Genomic DNA, 18,503 nt, shown 5'->3' with positions numbered 1-18,503 from the left:
ACCACCTAGATTAATGGAAAAGATCAAAGTTATCTCATCTCTGGCCCCACTCAACCGTGGTTCTGTTAAGGGGGGGGCTCTCATATTTCTCTTAAGAGAATATATTTCTGCTCCACTGGTAAGAGCACTGTGTGTCTATGTCTATACTGTTGGAGAAGAGAGAGCCACTCATCTCTGGAATGAAGGAACTGGAAGCAAGAATGGGGCTCAGTGAGACAGGGAAGTTTCAGGATGAAGAACACACCTGTTCATATGATTTGAAAGGAAGAGAGATTATTTCAAGTATAGAGGAAATTCAACTTACCTGTGCCATGGCTTTTAGAACTACCTGAGCTGCTCTGATTTCTTTAGATTCTTCTCTTGGACAAATGCAGAGTCCTAAAAAAGCAGAGTAGGGGGGAAAAAGGGGAAATCTCTCATAAACTGAGCTTGCCTGAGCACTCCTAAATAGAGGACCTTAAAATAACTGTACCCAATGTCCCTGCTTTGCTTCCCTTGCCCTCCCCCTTGTCCCACCACCCAACACTCATATCAATAACTAAAGAGTTAACAAAACCCAGCCCCTTCTGCAACTCTAGGGAAACTAAAAGATAGTCAACGAAGATAGGTTCCAGCACTCACATAGAATCTAACCGCCTCAGCAGGAGGGATTCCAGCCTGAATAGTTCTCCAACTTGCTGATGCTAATTTATACTCTATATGGGGCCTAGATGGCTCCCACCTATTCCAAGCTGATCTTCCTCTGCAACTGCTGCAAGGATGATCAAAACTCAGACTTGCTCACTTTACCCGCTAAGGCTGAGGACAGTACCCACAGGCTAGGAGCATAGCAGCATAGCATACCTGTGGAGGTCAAACCCTGAGAAAAAGATATCCCTAAACAAAGTCTTCTAGCTACTCTGGGCTCAACAGGCAAAACCTCCTGGGTACTTCCCTGAATCTACTTCCTCCTTTTTTTTTTTTTTTAAGATTTTATTTATTTGACACAGAGAGAGAGACAGTGCACAAGCAGGGGGAGCAGCAGGGGCAGAAGGAGAAGCAGACTCCCTGCTGAGCAGGGAGCCCAATGTGGGACTGGATCCTAGGACCCTGGGATCATGACCTAAGCTGAAGGCAGATGCTCAATTGACTGAGCCACCCAGGTGCCCCTACTTCCTTCTTCTAAGTCCAGAAAGGAATACCACCTACACCAGAGGCTTCATCAGAGACTCCAACCCTGGCTGGACTCACCAGACAGGAGCAAGAAAATCACAGTAAATAGGTATCTTACAAGCATATCTGCATATCCAGAGTATTGACTTGAATGGGAACTCAATTTCTAGAAGCCTCTTGGGCCAGCACTCCTAATTTTCAATCTAAGCCTCCCCTCCTCCTTTCCTGCAGAACATTACTTCCTCACTGGCTGGTGTTTGCTAAGGCTGGAGTTCTGTGGAAAATCGCCTCAGAGTAATGAGAACTCAGGGGTTTTAAGGAGGGTGGTAAGGCTGGTTCTAATCAGAGGTGCAAGAAGCTTCCTATGGTTTTTGGGTGGGTGGGTCAGAAGGAAGACTAACTTACTCAATGGCAGTGGTGTCAAGGAAAATGCCCTATAAGTTGTAGAATATGAATTGGGACTTAAAAATCAGATTATTTTATTAGGCAGAAAAGGTACAGAAGAGTATTCTGATCAATGAAGAGCAGTGACAAAAACAGTGGACCAAAAGTATATGGTGTATCTGTGGAGGAGAGAATAATTTGGAATGACTTGTACAGTTTGGGGAAAGGTCTAGACCAGTGCTGTCCAACAAATCTTTCTGCGATAATGGAAATCTCTGTATCTGTACCATCAATAATGTAGCCATCAGCCACATGCACTAAGCAATTAAAAAGTGCCTCGTATGATTTTTTCCTGAATTTTAAATTAAATTTAAATTTAATTAGTTCTAGAATCTAGAGGAAGATAATGCTGGAGGTGCTATCAGGGGTTGGAAAATGAAGGCGAATGAATGAAATAAGATAATAATAATGAGGGCAAAGACCAGGTCTCATCATGACTGTGACTGGCACTTGCCATGGTGTCTGGAAAAGGGCCCAATGAATACTAACTTAAATATAAATGTTTGTTTTTCACCCAGTAAGGAATGGAAGGCCACTGAAGAATTTACAGAGGGAAGTTATAGGGCCAATATGGCCAGATTCTTTTATTGGAGAGAAGCAAAATTGGAGTCAGAGAGATCAACTGAAAGGTGCTTATACTTTTTTGCAAGCAAAAAACCTGACCCAGGATAATTAGAGTGGAAATAAGGAGGAAGTGTATAATTTCAAGATGAAGAGAAGTAAAATCCACAGGCTCTGGCACCTGATCAGATATGGAGGCAAAGAAAGAGAGAGGAGGGGTGCCTGGGTGGCTCAGATGGTTAAGCGTCTGCCTTCGGCTCACGTCATGATCCCAGGGTCCTGGGATCGAGTTCCGCATCGGGCTCCCTGCTCAGCGGGGAGCCTGATTCTCCCTCTGCCGCTGCCTCTCTCTATCTCTCTCTCTGACTCTCATGGATAAATAAAACATTAAAAAAAAAAAAGAAAGAGAGAGGAGTCAAAAATTCTTTCAGATTTACTGAGCTCCTACCTCAATTGGCATGGTTCTAGGTGTGAGGAAGATAATAAATCCAGTGGATCTCACATTCTAATGGAAAGAGACAATAACAAATACTGATATACTGACACTGATATTCCAATTTTTATGTCAGATGGCCAAAGTCCTGCGGAGAAAAATTAAGTAGGGAGCTTCAGGGGAATGAAGGTGGCCGAAGAAGGCTTTTCATTGAGAAGGTGATATGTAAGCACAGACTGAATAGAGTGAAAAATGCAGATATCTAAGAGGAGTGCATTCCTAGTATGGGGAACAGCAATTGCAAAGGCCTCCAGGCAGAAGCAGGCTTTCTTTGATTAATAAAAAAGACTACGGTGGCTGGAATGGAGTGTGCAAAAGAAAGAGGGTCAGAAGCTCATTTGGGTGAGCGACGTAGCTGGAAGATAGATCACATGGGGCTTGTGTGCCACTGTAAGAACTTTGGTTTTTTACTCTTGAGTAAGACAGGAAGCCACTAAAATGTTTTAAGACAAGGAATGGCATAATCTGATTTACACTGAAAAGGATCACTCACAGAAAGTGAACTAAGAAGACAAGGGAGGAAGCAGGGAGACAAGTGGAAGGTTACTGCAATAATCCAGGCAAGGAGTGAGGGGGGCTTGTACTAGGGTGGTGGTGATAACTGACCAGATTAAATATTCTCTGAAGGGAGAGCTGGCAGGATTTGCTGATTTTAGGTATAAAAGCAAATTAAAAAAAAAAAAGAAGCCATGATGACACTAAGCTGTTTGGCTTGAGTAACTGGAAGTACGAAGTTGTCAATAAGCCAATTACGAGTTCTGTTTTAGACTTTAGTACTTGAGGTTACTACTACACATCACACACACAGTGGGCTGTAGTTTTGCAAACGTCCAACAAGGCAATGTTAGCAGAAATTAAACCAGGTGTGTTTTCCGATGAAGCAATTCCATAGCTGAGACTATCCAAAAGACGTGTGGGGGCTACACGATGGAGACACTGCTGACAATGGAAACAACTTGGAGAGAACTTAAAAGGAGGATTGGTTAAATAAATAAATTACAGTATATGAACACAATGCAAACACTGTTGCCATAAAATGAACAACACATATATTTGTTGATGTTAAGATGTCAAACAACGGAAAAAAAATAAAAATTAAAAAAAAAAGAAGAAGAAGATAGCAGGAGAGGAAGAATGAAGGGGGGGAAATCGGAGGGGGAGACGAACCATGAGAGACGATGGACTCTGAAAAACAAACTGAGGGTTCTAGAGGGGAGGGGGGTGGGAGGATGGGTTAGCCTGGTGATGGGTATTAAAGAGGGCACGTTCTGCATGGAGCACCGGGTGTTAGACGCAAACAATGAATCATGGAACACTACATCAAAAACTAATGATGTAATGTATGGTGATTAACATAATAAAAAAAGATGTCAAACAACAGTGGGCGGATAAGGTAACTAATGAAACAGTATGTATAGTGTAATCCTATTTTTTTTTAAAGATTTTATTTATTTATTTGACAGTGAGATAGAGAGCACAAGTAGGCAGAGGGAGAGAGAGAAGCAGGCTCTCTGCTGAGCAGGGAGCCGGACGTGGGGCTTGATCCCAGGACCCCAGGATCATGATCTGAGCCGAAGGCAGCCGCTTAACTGACTGAGCCACCCAGGCGCCCCAGTGTAATCCTATTTTTATAGGAAAAATATACATATGTTCTATATATGCATGTGTGTGTATACATAAGATAGACTGAAAGGATTTTCAATTACATTTTTCAACATTTGTCTCTAGGTGTATATCTACGAAAAGAATCTTTTTTTCTCTATATTTTGAAGTTTTCCCTTAAGCATATGTTTCATAATCGTAAGTAATAGAATGTATACCTTCCTCTTCATTGGGGGGGTTAATTATAAAAGGAAATATGAATGGAGTGATTCATGAATGACAGTGAGGTGCTTTGGGGAACTTACATGCTGAAGGAGCTTTATTTCCTCCATTTGTTCTAGAGCCTTTGGGGGGGCTTGTTCTCAAACAGTAACTTAAAGCTCCTGACTTTGCACAGAGAAAGTGAGCTTTCACATGAAAATCTTCCATTTTCCTTAGTCTCCTCACTCACCTGTGCACAGACCTCTTGTCAGCCCTCAATCCAGGATATCCTCCTTGCTCCAAAAAGAAATCACACTTAATTTACAGAAGCAACTTCCTACACACAGAAAAATAAATGGGTCTTAGCTAGTCTGGTAGACATTAACTGAATTACTACTGTTTCACCATTATCGTGTTTTCCTCTCCTTTGGGGCATATAGATGACATTTTCCTGACCTTTGCAGTCAGGCAGGGCCATAAACTGGTTTTAGCCAATGGAACCTGAGCTAAGGTGATGTGTGTCCCTTCAGTCTGAGGCACTGGCAAGACTGCACAATTCTCCAGTCTATTCCCTGATGTGGTGGCCAAGGGTATATGTGTTAGATGGTACAGCTATAGATTGGTGGAGTCTGCTTTGGTCTGGGACCCTGCCTACACTCATGCACATTAGACGTGTAGCATGATCAAGTTAATGAAAAGTGATTCTGTTAGCCACTGAGATTTGGGGGTTGTTTGCTACTACAGCGTAACAGCCTGTCCTAACTAATATACTAATTCAGCTATATTCTGACTATATAAAAATTCAGACTCTGGCCTGTGGTTGATGCGAGAAAGAACAATTTTTTAAAAAGTCAGAGGAAGCTTCAGAAATAATAGAACAGAACTGGTTCATTTCCAACTCTATACACCTCAAACGGATTTTTCACATTGTGTGAAATCTTTCATGTTGTACTGAATTTTAAGGATGTAAACATATATTTTTCCAGTATAAACATCAACCAAAATCATTACAAGGAGAGATATATACATTCTTAGGCAATATTCAGTATTCTAAGTAAGACAAGAGCAGATAGGTTAAAAAAATGAAAGATTTCTACAGAACAGTAATTCTAAGTACTCAGAAATTTAGTAATGTAATACTTAATAACATAAAAATGTTTAAGATATGATTAAATGAAAAAAAAGCAGGTTACAAAACAGCTGGGCATCACGTGATCCTATTTGTAAAATATAAAGATATATCAATACAGACAATATAGACAGACAAATTAGATGAAAAATGTCTAGGAAGTTTTATCCTTAAAGATTACTTTGGTTATCTCTGGGTTGTGATCTTCAATGTTCTTAGTTTTACTTAAGTGTATGTTTTTCAGTAACCATGTATTAATTTTTAAATTTTTTTCATTTTTTTTAAAGTTTTATTTATTTAAGTTATCTATACACCCAAGATGGGGCTTGAACTCACAGCCCTGAGATCAAGAGTCGCGTGCTCTCCCAACTGAGCCAGCCGGGCGCCCCAATTTTTAAATGATTTTTAGGTTCTGTTAAATGTAAGCTATTCCCAAATAGCAGATGAAAAAGAAAATACTTACTTTTTTTAAAAACAATCTTCCCCTTGAACATGAAATAATAGCTTAGGATATTCTAAAAACAGTTATATTTTCACAGAATGGCTTTTGTTTTTGCTTTGTCAGCTCCTAATAGTTGCAAACTTCTTGATTTGGTAACTATATTCATGTGTGCTGTAGTCGTGCCTGGAAAAAAATGAAAAGTCATTAGGGTCATGTCCTATGTATAAGTGGTGCTTCCTTTTAGCTCTTCTTGTCAGATGGATCTGTTATGTTTCTGTACTTGCCCCACTATTCTCCAAACAGCTACAAACTCATTTCGCCCAATTGGACACACTTCGGATTTCTGATGATTAGAATGAAAACTGCAAGTCCTGTATAGGACTCAAGAAAACTAATTTCCCTCCACAGAGCTCTTATGAGATCAGTTTGACTTAGACATGACATGACAATGACTGCTCTGGTCATACAAGTTATCTCCTTCTTATGAATTCTCATAGCATACTATCAGGGTAAATAGTGCCCTTTATCATCCTTTACTTTGAACATTTGTATACTAGTATTATCTCACCTATTACATCATTTGCACTTTAAAAGTAAATACAGGAGAAAAAAAAAGTAAATACAGGTGTGCTTGGGTGGCTCAGTTGGTTAAGCTCCAACTCTTGATTTCAGCTCAGGTCATGATCGCAGGCTAGTGAGCCTGCTTAAGATTCTCTCCCTCTCTCTCTCTCTCAAAAAAAAAAAAAGGGTAAATAGAGACTATAACTTTTATTTAAAACATTTTTTTGCCTTACATAATCTCATCCTCTAACGTGGGGCTCGAACTCACAACCCTGAGGTCAAGAATCACATGCTTCACTGACTGGGCCATGTAGGTACCCCAAGACTACAAATTTTATCTTATTTATTTATTTTTAACTTATTTTTTTAAAAAGATTTTATTTATTTATTTGACAGAGAGAGACACAGCAAGAGAGGAACACAAGCAGGAGGAGTGGGGGAGGGAGAAGCAGGCTTCCCGCCGAGCAGGGAGCCTGATGCAGGGCTTGATCCCAGGACCCTGGGACCATGACCTGAGCCGAAGGCAGATGCTCAACGACTGAGCCACCCAGGCGCCCCTATTTTTAACTTTTATTTATTTATTTATTTTAAGATTTTATTTATTTATTTGACAGAGAGAGAGATAGCGAGAGCAGGAACACAAGCAGGGGGAGTGGGAGAGAGAGAAGCAGGCTTCCCGCAGAGCAGGGAGCCCAATGCAGGGCTCGATCCCAGGACCCTGGGATCATGACCCAAGCCGAAGGCAGATGCTTAACCGACTGAGCCACCCAGGCGCCCCGCATCTTTGCCAATTCTTAGTAAATGTCTAATTTCCAAAGGAATTCAATATAAAAATATATGAAGTGGTATGCACAAAAATAGCTCATAACTGAATTATAGAAATATAAATACTCTTTAATAGACAATAAAATGAATAAATTAAGGTACATCTTGATAATGAAATACTATATAGAGATTTTAAAATACAACAGTACTGGGGAGGCTGGGTGGCTCAGTCAGTTAAGCACCTGACTTCAGCTCAGGTCGTGATCTCAGCGTCCAGGATTGAGCCCCGTGACTGGCTCAGTGCTCAGCAGGGAGTTTGCTGTCTCTCTCTCCCTCTTCCTTTGTCCCTCCCCACCACTCGTGCTCTCTCCCCCTCTCCTCTCTCAAATGAATAAATAAAATCTTTAAAAAAATACAACAGTACTATGGTCAATGCATTATTAAATGAGGCAGGAAGGTTACAGAATTTATATATATGTGATACCCCTCTATAAAATCACACAGAAAAAATATTTGAAATATATCCATCAAAATATTAAGAATATTTCTGGATGAAGAATTTTTAGCAAGTTTCTATTTTTACAGTAAGTTTATGTTTTTCATAATAAAAATCATAACAATATTGTTTCCATTTAAAAATAAATAACCATAATGGTAGTTAGTATTTATTTTCCTGGCAGTAGGAAAATTATGAGCAACTGAGAAAATATCTATGACACGAATAGGGACAAAAAAGGAAATTAGTGTGACTGAAAACCAGTAATAACTAGAAGTACTCTAACAGTCTTTTAAATGTTGACTCATATTCCCTGGTACATTGATATAGCCTCATTATCAAAAACATTCTGTGAATGACCAATTTTTAGGGCAGTTCAAATTAATAAGGCAGTGTATGCAAAGCAGAAAGCATTGTGTCAGATATACAGTGAATTTCTTCTCTGTTCAATCACTGATCAGATTTTTAGGTGGGGTCTTTGCAAAATTTGAGCCCTTTTTAATTTATCATTTTGTTTATGACATCCTTTTCATTGTTCTGATTAACACTTTGTAAGCATATTTTTTATTAGCTGGATAATATTCCATCATATGAATGTAATAGATGATGGAACATTCCTCTTCGGTTTCTCTATTGTTGGCTGCAAATTTTGGGCATCTCAAAGGATATTACCAGGTATCACTGTCTTAGATTTTAGACCTGTAGTTCTAAATTTTCAGGGGTCTTGAATCTCTTTGAAAATCTTATGGAATGTTAAACCTTCTTCCAAGAAAAAAATCAAATGAATAAACATCTGCAAAAATTGTGAATAAAATTTCATGGAGTCTGCAGAGCCCTGATGTCTAAGAGTGGGGACTAAGACCTTATTTAAAACCCTGCTATAATGACTAACTCACAAACATCAAGTACTACTAACTATATTTTTTTATTTCTCATAATTTATCAAAAGCACAATAAGAATTTGGCTTGAAGCAAATTTAAGACTACCCAAAACCCAAAATGCCCCAAAATCAAATTAGATCTAGTCACTGCAACAAACTTTTTTTTTTTTTTGAGAGAGAGAGTGAGGAGTGTGGGGGTGGGGCAAAGGGAGAAGGAGAGAGAGACTCTTAAGTAGGCTGCACTCCTAGTGCAGAGGCCAGTGTGGGGTTTCGATCTCACAGCCCTGAGATCATGACCTGAGCCAAAATTGGGTTGGATGCTTAACCGACTGAGCCACCCAATCACCCCCACCGCAACAAACTTCCATCCTACCCAGACTTCTGGGATGTGGCTGTACCAGACATTAAAATATATTGCAAGGCCTCTATAATTAAAACAGTAGTGCATAAATAGATGAACAGACCAGTGGAGCAGAACAGAAGACCTAGAAATAGTACCAAGTATATTTGGAAATTTAGTATATGATGGAGATTGATGGCATCACAAGTTTTTAATAAATGGTGTTCGGAAAACTGGGTAGCCACTTGAAAAATATAAAATTAAATCCATTCCTCATACCATATATAAAATTAAGCTCCAAATGTATCAGAGATCTAAATGGAAAAAGATCTAAATTGAAAAAGATGAAACCATACAGGTATTAGAAAAGAACACAGGTAAATTCCTCTTTAATCCTGGGGTTGAGAAAGTCAAAGTCCAGAAGTAATGAAAAAAAATATTGGTAAATTTGACTACATAACATTAAAAAAAAAATTGAATGACAAAAAAACCCAAAAAACAAAACTCCACCATAAACAAAGTTAAAAGACAACTGACAAACTAAAAGAAAATACATGCACCATACATCACCGTGAAGGACTAATATCCCTCATATGTAATGAATTCTTAAACATTGAGACAAAATACTGAAAGAAAAATAGGAAAAAGATATGAACAGATAATTCACAATAAAGATGTAAAAATGGCCCTTAAGCATATGAAAAGATGTTCATCAACATACTGGAAGTCCTAGCCAGAGCAGCTTTAGGCAAGAAAAAAGAAGTAAATGGCATCCAAATTGGAAAGGAAGAAGTAAAGTTATTTCTGTTCTTAGATGACATGATTGTACATGTAGAAAACCCTAGAGATTCCCCCTGCACACACACATCTGTTAGAACTAATACATTCAGCAATGTTGTAGGATACAAAATCAACTCACAAAAATCAGTTGCATTTCTACACAGTAATAATGAACAATCTGAAAAAAAAGGAAATCAAGAAAATAATTCCACTTATGATAGTATCAAAAAAGAACAAAATACTTCGGACTAAACTTAACCAAGAAAGAAAATGACTTACACATTGAAAACTACAAAACACTGCTGAAAGAAACAGAAGACATAAATAAATGATAAGATATCCTGTGCCCAAGGATTGGAAGACAAATTCCTATGTTGAAGCCCGAACACCTACTGTCACTGTATTTGAAGACAGGAGCATTGTGGAAGTAATTAAGATCAAATGAGTTTATAAGGGTGGAAGTAATTAAGATTAAATGAGTTTGTAAGGTGGGGGGTTCTATTAGTCCTTAGTATCCCTATAAAAAGAGACACTAGAGAGAGCTTGCTTTCTCTCTCTCTCTTTTCCTGTGAAGATACAGCAAGAATGTGGGCATCTGCAAGCCAGGAAGAGAGCGCTAACTAGAAACCAACTATGCTGGCACCCTGGTCTCAGACTTCCAGCCTCCATAACTCTGAGCAGCCTCAGCTGACCAAGACAGATATCAACACTACCTAAAGGGATATACAGATTCAATGCAATCCTTATCAAAACCCAATGATGTTTTTTTGTAGAAATAGAAAAATTCATCCTAAAATACACATAGAATCTGAAGGAACAGTCTTGAAAAAGAACAAAGTTGGAACACTGAACACTGTTCATTGGAACAAAGAACACTGATTTCAAAAATTATTACAAAACTACAGTAATCAAGGGCGCCTGGGTGGCTCAGTTGGTTAAGCAACTGCCTTCGGCTCAGGTCATGATCCTGGAGTCCCAGGATCGAGTCCCGCACTGGGCTCCCTGCTCTGCAGGGAGTCTGCTTCTCCCTCTGACCCTCCCCCCTCTCATGTGCTCTCTCTCTCTCATTCTCTCTCTCTCAAATAAATAAATAAAATCTTAAAAAAAAAAAAAGAAAAGCTACAGTAATCAAAACAGTGTGGTACCGCCATAAAGTCAGATATCTAGACCAATAGCATAGAATGGAAACCCTCACATATGTGGTCAAATACTTTTCAACAGGAATAGACAAGACCATTTATTTATTTATTTATTATTTATTTATTTATTGAGAGAGAGAGAATGATAGAGAGAGAGCATGAGAGGGAGGAGGGTCAGAGGGAGAAGCAGACTCCCTGCCGAGCAGGGTGCCTGATGTGGGACTCAATCCTGGGACTCCAGGATCATGACCCGAGCCAAAGGCAGTCGCTTAATCAACTGAGCCACCCAGGCACCCTAGACAAGACCATTTAATGGGGAAAAGGACAGTCTTTTCAACAAATAGTGTCAGGAAAACTGGATATCCATATGCAAAAGAATGAAGATGGACCCCTACCTAATACCATATACAAAAATTAACTCAAAACGTATCACAGATCCAAACATAAGAGCTAAAACTATAAAACTCTTAGAAGAAACCATAGGGGAAATTTTTCACAATATTGGATTTAATTAATCTAATGATTTCGCGGATATGACAAAGAAAGCAAAGGTAACAAAAGAAAAAATAGGAATGTTGTGGACTTTATTAAAATTAAAAAACTCGCGGGCACCTGGGTGGCTCAGATGGTTAAGGGTCTGCTTTCAGCTCAGATCGTGATCCCAGGGTCCTGGGATTGAGCCCCACGTTGGGCTCCCAGCTCAGCGGGGAGTCTGCTTCTCCCTCTGCCTCTCTCTCCTGCTCATGTTCTCTCTCTGTCTCTCAGTCTCTAATAAATAAATAAAATCTTTTAAAAAAATTTAAAAACTTGTGCGTTAAAGGACACTATCAACAGAGTAAAAAGACAATCCATGAACCGGGAACAAATATTTGTTATTTGTATCTAATAAGGGATTGATACTTATAATACATAAAAAACTCTTAAAACTCAGCAACAAAAAACAACCCAATTAAAAAATGGGCAAAGGATATTTCTCAAAGATATTCAAATGGCCAAAAAGTACATGAAAAGATCCCCAACATCAGTAATCATTAGGGAAATGCACATCAAAACACAATGAGGGGTGCCTGGCTGGCTCAGTCGGCAGAGCATGTAACTCTGATCTCAGGGTTGGGAGTTTGAGCCCCATGTGGGGTACAGAGATTACTAAAAAAAATAAACTTAAAAAAATTCACGAGATACCATTTTATACTCATTAGGATAGCTATCATAAAAATATTTTATTTTATTTTATTTTTTTTAAAGATTTTATTTATTTGAGAGCGAGAACGAGAGACAGCATGAGAGGGAGGAGGGTCAGAGGGAGAAGCAGACTCCCTGCCGAGCAGGGAGCCCGATGCGGGACTCGATCCCGGGACTCCAGGATCATGACCTGAGCCGAAGGCAGCCGCTCAACCAACTGAGCCACCCAGGCGCCCAAAAATATTTTAAAATATAAATATTTATGTGTATATATATATGTGTGTAACAAGTGTTGGCAAGGATGTGGAGAAACTGGAATCTTTGTGCTTTACTGGTTGGAAAGTAAAATGGTTTAGCATCTGTGGAAAATGGTATGGTGATTCCTCAAAAAATTAAACATAGAATTACTATGTGACCCAGCAATTCCACTTCCGGGTATATGCCCCCAAGAAGAGAAAGCAAGAATTTGAACAGATATTTGTTAACCAATGTTCGTAGCACTATTATCCACAATAGCCAAAAGGTGGAAGCTAGAGGGAAGGGAAATGGGGAGTTATTGTCTAATGGGAGCAAAGTTTTAGTTTTGGAAGATGAAAAAAGTTTTGGTATGGATGATGGTGATGGCTGCACAACAATGTAAATGTACTCAATGCCACTGAATGGTACATTTAAAAATAGAGTGGCCAATTTTATGTATGTTTAAATTTTCTGTATATTTCAATGTATATTCAAACATAAAAACCCCCAACAAACTAATGAAATTGGTTACCTACAATGAGTGGGAAAAGTGTGGAAAGGATGGGGTAATAGAATTGGGAGAGAAGGGGGGCGCCTGGGTGGCTCAGTTGGTTAAGCGACTGCCTTCGGCTCAGGTCATGATCCTGGAGACCCGGGATCGAGTCCCGCATCGGGCTCCTTGCTTAGCAGGGAGTCTGCTTCTCCCAGTGACCCTCCCCCCTCTCATGCTCTCTCTCTCTATCTCATTCTCTCTCAAATAAATAAATAAAATCTTAAAAAAAAAAAACAACTAATATGTTGTTTAAAAAAAAAAAAAAGAATTGGGAGAGAAGGAATGGTGGAGGAGTGATTGGGTAGATCTTTTGTCTAATTATGGCCTTTAGGGGTGCCTGGGCGGCACAGTTGGTTAAGCATCTGACTCTTGGTTTCAGTTCAGGTCGTGATCTCAGGGTTATGAGATCAAGCCCTGAGAGCATGGAGTCTACTTGGGTTTCTCTCTCTCCCTTTCCCTGTGCCCCTCCCACCCCACCACGTGTATGTGCTCTCTCTTCTCAAATCAATCAATCAATCAATCTTTAAAAAAAATAATTAAGGCTTTTAGAAACATAGAAATGTTTCCTGGGGGCGCCTGGGTGGCTCAGTCGTTAAGCGTCTGCCTTCGGCTCAGGTCATGGTTCTGGGGTCCTAGGATCGAGCCCCACATCAGGCTCCCTGCTCAGCAGGGAGCCTGCTTCTCCCTCTCCCATTCCCCCCGCTTGTGTTCCCTCTCTCGCTGTGTCTCTCTCTGTCAAATAAATCAATAAAATCTTAAAAAAAAAAAAAAAAGAAATGTTTCCTGTACTCAAAAAATAATTAAAATCAAACAGGATGTATGTGTGTAAATCCAAAATAAAATACAAATGGTAACAAATGAACCAACTATATTACAAATGAGTAACATTACCATATAGGAGGGTGTGAGGAAAACTATTTTCACTAAGACTAAAAATAAAAATAACTGTATGAGGTATGGGAGTGTAGGTTGGCAATTCTTTTTTTTTTAATTTAAAATCAATTAACATATAGTTATTATTAGTTTCAGAAGTAGAGTTTAGTGATTCATTAGTTGCATATAACACCCAGGGCTCATTACATCAAGCGCTCTCCTTAATGCCCATCACCCAGTTACCCCAACCCCCCACCCACTTAGCAACCCTCTGTTTGTTTCCTATAGTTAAGAGTCTCTTATGGTTTGTCTCCCTCTCTGATTTCGTCTTATTTTAGGTCAGCAATTCTTAAACTACTTTCTACTTAGGACTGAGCAAATGGATAAATATATTGTGGTTAATAAGAGTCAACTTTTTTTTTTTAAAGACTTCATTTATTTATTTGAGAGAGAGACATCGGGGAAGGGCAGAGGGAGAGGGAGAAGCAGGCTCCCTGCTGAGCAGGAAGCCCCACGCAGACCGATGCCAGGTCCTCGGGATCATGACCTGAAGGCAGACGCTTAGCCACCCAGGCATCCCAAGAGTCAACTTTTTCATTGTCAGAGAAAGGAGTTACCAAAAAATAAAAGGAAATGGAGAAGGCTGGAATAAACCCCCTGGTGTTAAACTGGAATTAGAGATAGCATATGAAGCAATGGATTATCCGTATACTCATACAGATAGATATGGATTTGTGTGTGTGTGTGTATAGATATATATACTTCATAGCTGAGAGTACCTAGAAGCAATGAGTATATCTAATCTTGGTTTCTTTTTTTTTTTTTAAGATTTTATTTATTTATTTGACAGAGAGAGACACAGCAGAGAGAGGGAACACAAGCATGGGGAGTGGGAGAGGGAGAAGCAGGCTTCCCACAGAGCAGGGAGCCCAATGTGGGGCTCGATCCCAGGACCCCGGGATCATGACCTGAGCCGAAGGCAGACGCAAAATGACTGAGCCACCCAGGCGTCCCCTAATCTTGGTTTCTAAATATCATTTTCTACTAAAAGGAGCCAGTGTTCCCTAGGAAATGTACATGTTCCAGAACTGGGGCTGGGAAAGTGTAAACAGAAAGAGTTAGGGGTCCTTGGGGGGGAAAAATAAAAAACCAGACACACAGCATTCTTGATACAAGAAAAGTCATTTTAGGCCTCTGGCCATCTTGTGAAAGAATGTTAAGAACAAACGGCCACTATCAGGCCAGGAGGTAACCTAATCATACCAGGAACGACAAATCAGCAGTAAAATTCACGGAGCTGATTCAAAAGTGAAGACTGACCTGATCTACATTCTTGAATTATATCTGCAGGATCTAAACCCCCTTGAACACTCAGATACCAGACCAATTGGGGCCAGACAATTGATGATGCTGTCCTTTGCTGGCCCTCATGACTTTGACACGGAGTCAGTCATTTTAAGATGACTTTTGCCTCTGTTCATGCTGTATTCCCCATTGTACAAGCCCCTTTGTTAATATATATGCACCCTTAGCTTAAAACTTCCCCAATTCTTTTGTTCAGGGAGACACTGCTTTAGGGAAGATCCCCGGTGTCCTCCCTCACTTAGTGCAAGAAAAACTCTTCCTATCCTTCGGCTGGTTTTGTCTTTTGGATCGACACCCATCAAGAGATAAACCCAGTTTTGGGTAACAAAAGTACAATATCAGCTTGGAACATCTCATGGTGCCAGAAAATATGGCAGTACTAAAAAAAATAATAAAGGGGACACATTGAAAGTATACAGGAGTCAACTTAAAGGAGTTCCCAATGGCCAAATCTGGGGTAATGTGAGCAAAGACATAGTGACAGTAATGAATTGTAACCTACAGAACTAAAAAAAATAAAATAAAAAACAATCCAATTTATATATACATAATTTAGTAAATAAGTGGGGGAGAGGGAAAATCTCCTAACAGTAGGATCCTATTTAATAAATGTAGAAGGAAGGATGGAAATTTAAAAATCACCATTTGGCAAATAGCCTGTAATAACATTTTCAGGCAAAAATTATCAATGAATGTTAAGATTTGCAGGTGGAAGATGAGAAGCTTAAGGTATTTCTGCACAAGACACATGTTACTTACAATGGGAAAAACAGTGACTTTGCAGTGGAGAAATTGGACAGACACCACTTTAACCAAGTGATTAAAGTTACCACTAATAATGAGGCAAATTGACCTCTTGTTTCCTGATACGATGTACTGAGAAGAACACATCACTTTTGGGATATTGTTGTCCCAAAAGCACACTCTGAATTTAATCACAAGGAAGCATCAGACAACCTCAAATTGGGGAACATTCTACAATGCAGAATTTACAAAATAAATGGCCAGTACTCTTTACAAGTGTCAAGGTCAAGTAAGACAAATAAAGACCGGGAAACCGTGCCAGATCAAAGAAGACTAAGAAGACTTACTAACTGCAACATATGATCCTGGATTGGATCCTCGTGCAGAAAAAGGACACTAAGGGACATTGATGAAATTTGAATAAAGTTTGTAGATTAGTTAGTAGTAGTGTATCAATGTTAATCTCCTGGTTTTGATCATGTACTGTGATTATGTAAAATGGAAACATAACCATAAAATGGTAAAATGGGGAAACAGGTTAAGAATATATGGGAATTCTGGGGTGTTTGGCTGGCTCAGTCCGTGGAGTGTGCAACTCTTGATTCTGGGTTTGTGAGTTCGAGCCCCATGCTGAGTATAGAGATTACTTAAAAATAAAATCTTAAAAAAAAAGTATATGGGAATTCTATTTTTGCAAGAGTTTTAAGTCTAAAACTAATTCAAAATGAAAAGTTAAAAAAATCTTTTTTTTTTAAGATTTTATTTATTTATTTATTTGAGAGAGAGAGAGAAACAGCATGAGAGGGGAGAGGTCAGAGGGAGAAGCAGGCTCCCTGCTGAGCTGGGAGCCTGATGTGGGACCGATCCCAGGACTCTGGGATCATGACCTGAGCCGAAGGCAGTCGCTTAACCAACTGAGCCACCCAGGTGCCCCGAAAAGTTAAAAAAATTTTAATGAACATTAGGCGTGCAGGAAGCAGGGGGTATATGGACCTTTCAGTTCACATAAAGGGGTCTCAATAATTTACTCCAATGGCAATATACTGGAGATCAGGTCCTTTGGGGGAGGAGAAGTTAGGCAAGAAGTTTCAGAAAAAGAAAAGAAAAGCACATCCTGAAAAACAAGAAGGGTCTCAGGGAAAGAAGAAAAACTGATGCATCTTGAGCTTAGCTTTTCGATGTTCAATAGCAATTCTTTCCTTTTCCTCTCAACATCTTCTTGGAGAAGACTTTTAAAAAAAGGAATTGTGAGTAAGCAGAACATTTTGATCTCCACACAGGAGACAGAAGTCAGAGAAGACTGGACATCGTGTCCAATCCCAGTGTCACAGGTAAAGGTTGAGGCTATCACTGTCCAGGGCCACAGTCTGTTCTAACTTCACAGGTTCTGCAAAGGTCAGTATACTGGAGTCACAGGCACCTCACATCAGCACACATGGTGGGACACAAATGGTCAGTGTCACACAAACACAACCACACATCCACTCTTGAAACACACAAGGACACAACCACACAATCACAGACACCTCCAGGCCCTTATACACAGTCACAATCTCACACCCACTAAAAAGACATACACAGTTACTCAATTTTACTCACCACGATGATACGCAAAGTTACTCTCATATAATCACAGCCTTTCCAAACCAATACCCACAACTGTCTCACACAATCACAATCACATACCCACTTGGGGGACACACATAATCACTGGCACTCCAGCCCACCCAACACCAACCAGTCATAATTGAACATTCACTCTGAGACAGTCACACTCACACAGGCAAAGAAAGACACGTTACACTTACAAACACAGCACCACACACAGCCACCGTTTCACAGACACACTCCACGGGACACAAGAGGGATACACACGCATCGTCACCACACAGTCACAGACACACAACTGCACACAATACCACACGTGGCTATAATATTGTGCAACCCAAACCATACGCTCACCTTGGAGACATGGAATCATAACCGCACAGACACCCGCACCCCCAAGAACAAGGCGTACAGTCACACATACACAACAGAAACACAAGCAGTTATCACCCACAGTAGCAAGGACCCCACACCCCAACACACAGTATCACACATGGTTACACAAACACAACCAGACTTACGCCCTGGAGCCAGGCGGCCACAACCGCACACTCAGTCACCCACACCTGGTCACGCAGCCACAAAGACTCATTCACAACCCGGCATCTTCAGCCGGCTCCCGCCAGCGCTCACAGACCGGAGGCTCTGGACACGCCCCGTCCCCGCCCCGGACTCCCAGACCCCTCACCTTCTGCCTCCCCTTGGTCGCGTCCGGGTCCCTGTGGAGCTAACGATCTCGCCACGACGTCAAGAAAGACGTAACGTCGAGCCACTGTGGCCTCTGGGAAACGTAGTCCAGAGCCAGACCAGAGACAGCTAAGATGGCGTCCTCGTACCTCAGAGCCTGAGTTTGGCCGTTTCACACTGCGCCTGGGGGAGCTTCAAAGACGTAGTCCCTGCTCCAAACCTCCCACCAGGCTTGAGCTGATTTTCTTCTAAAGCAGGACGACTCACC

General features: G+C 40.3%; 1 protein-coding gene across 1 annotated transcript in view; it reads right to left on the bottom strand.

The window, feature by feature from the left end:
* The window catches only part of LOC110590097 (zinc finger protein 567), a 156,349-nt gene that overhangs the window by 10,890 nt on the left and 126,956 nt on the right, over positions 1-18,503 (bottom strand).

This window comes from Neomonachus schauinslandi, chromosome 16, assembly GCF_002201575.2.
Source record: "Neomonachus schauinslandi chromosome 16, ASM220157v2, whole genome shotgun sequence".
Lineage (NCBI taxonomy): Eukaryota > Metazoa > Chordata > Mammalia > Carnivora > Phocidae > Neomonachus > Neomonachus schauinslandi.
Note: the sequence above shows the minus strand (reverse complement) of the source record. Positions and strands in the feature narration are given on the sequence as shown.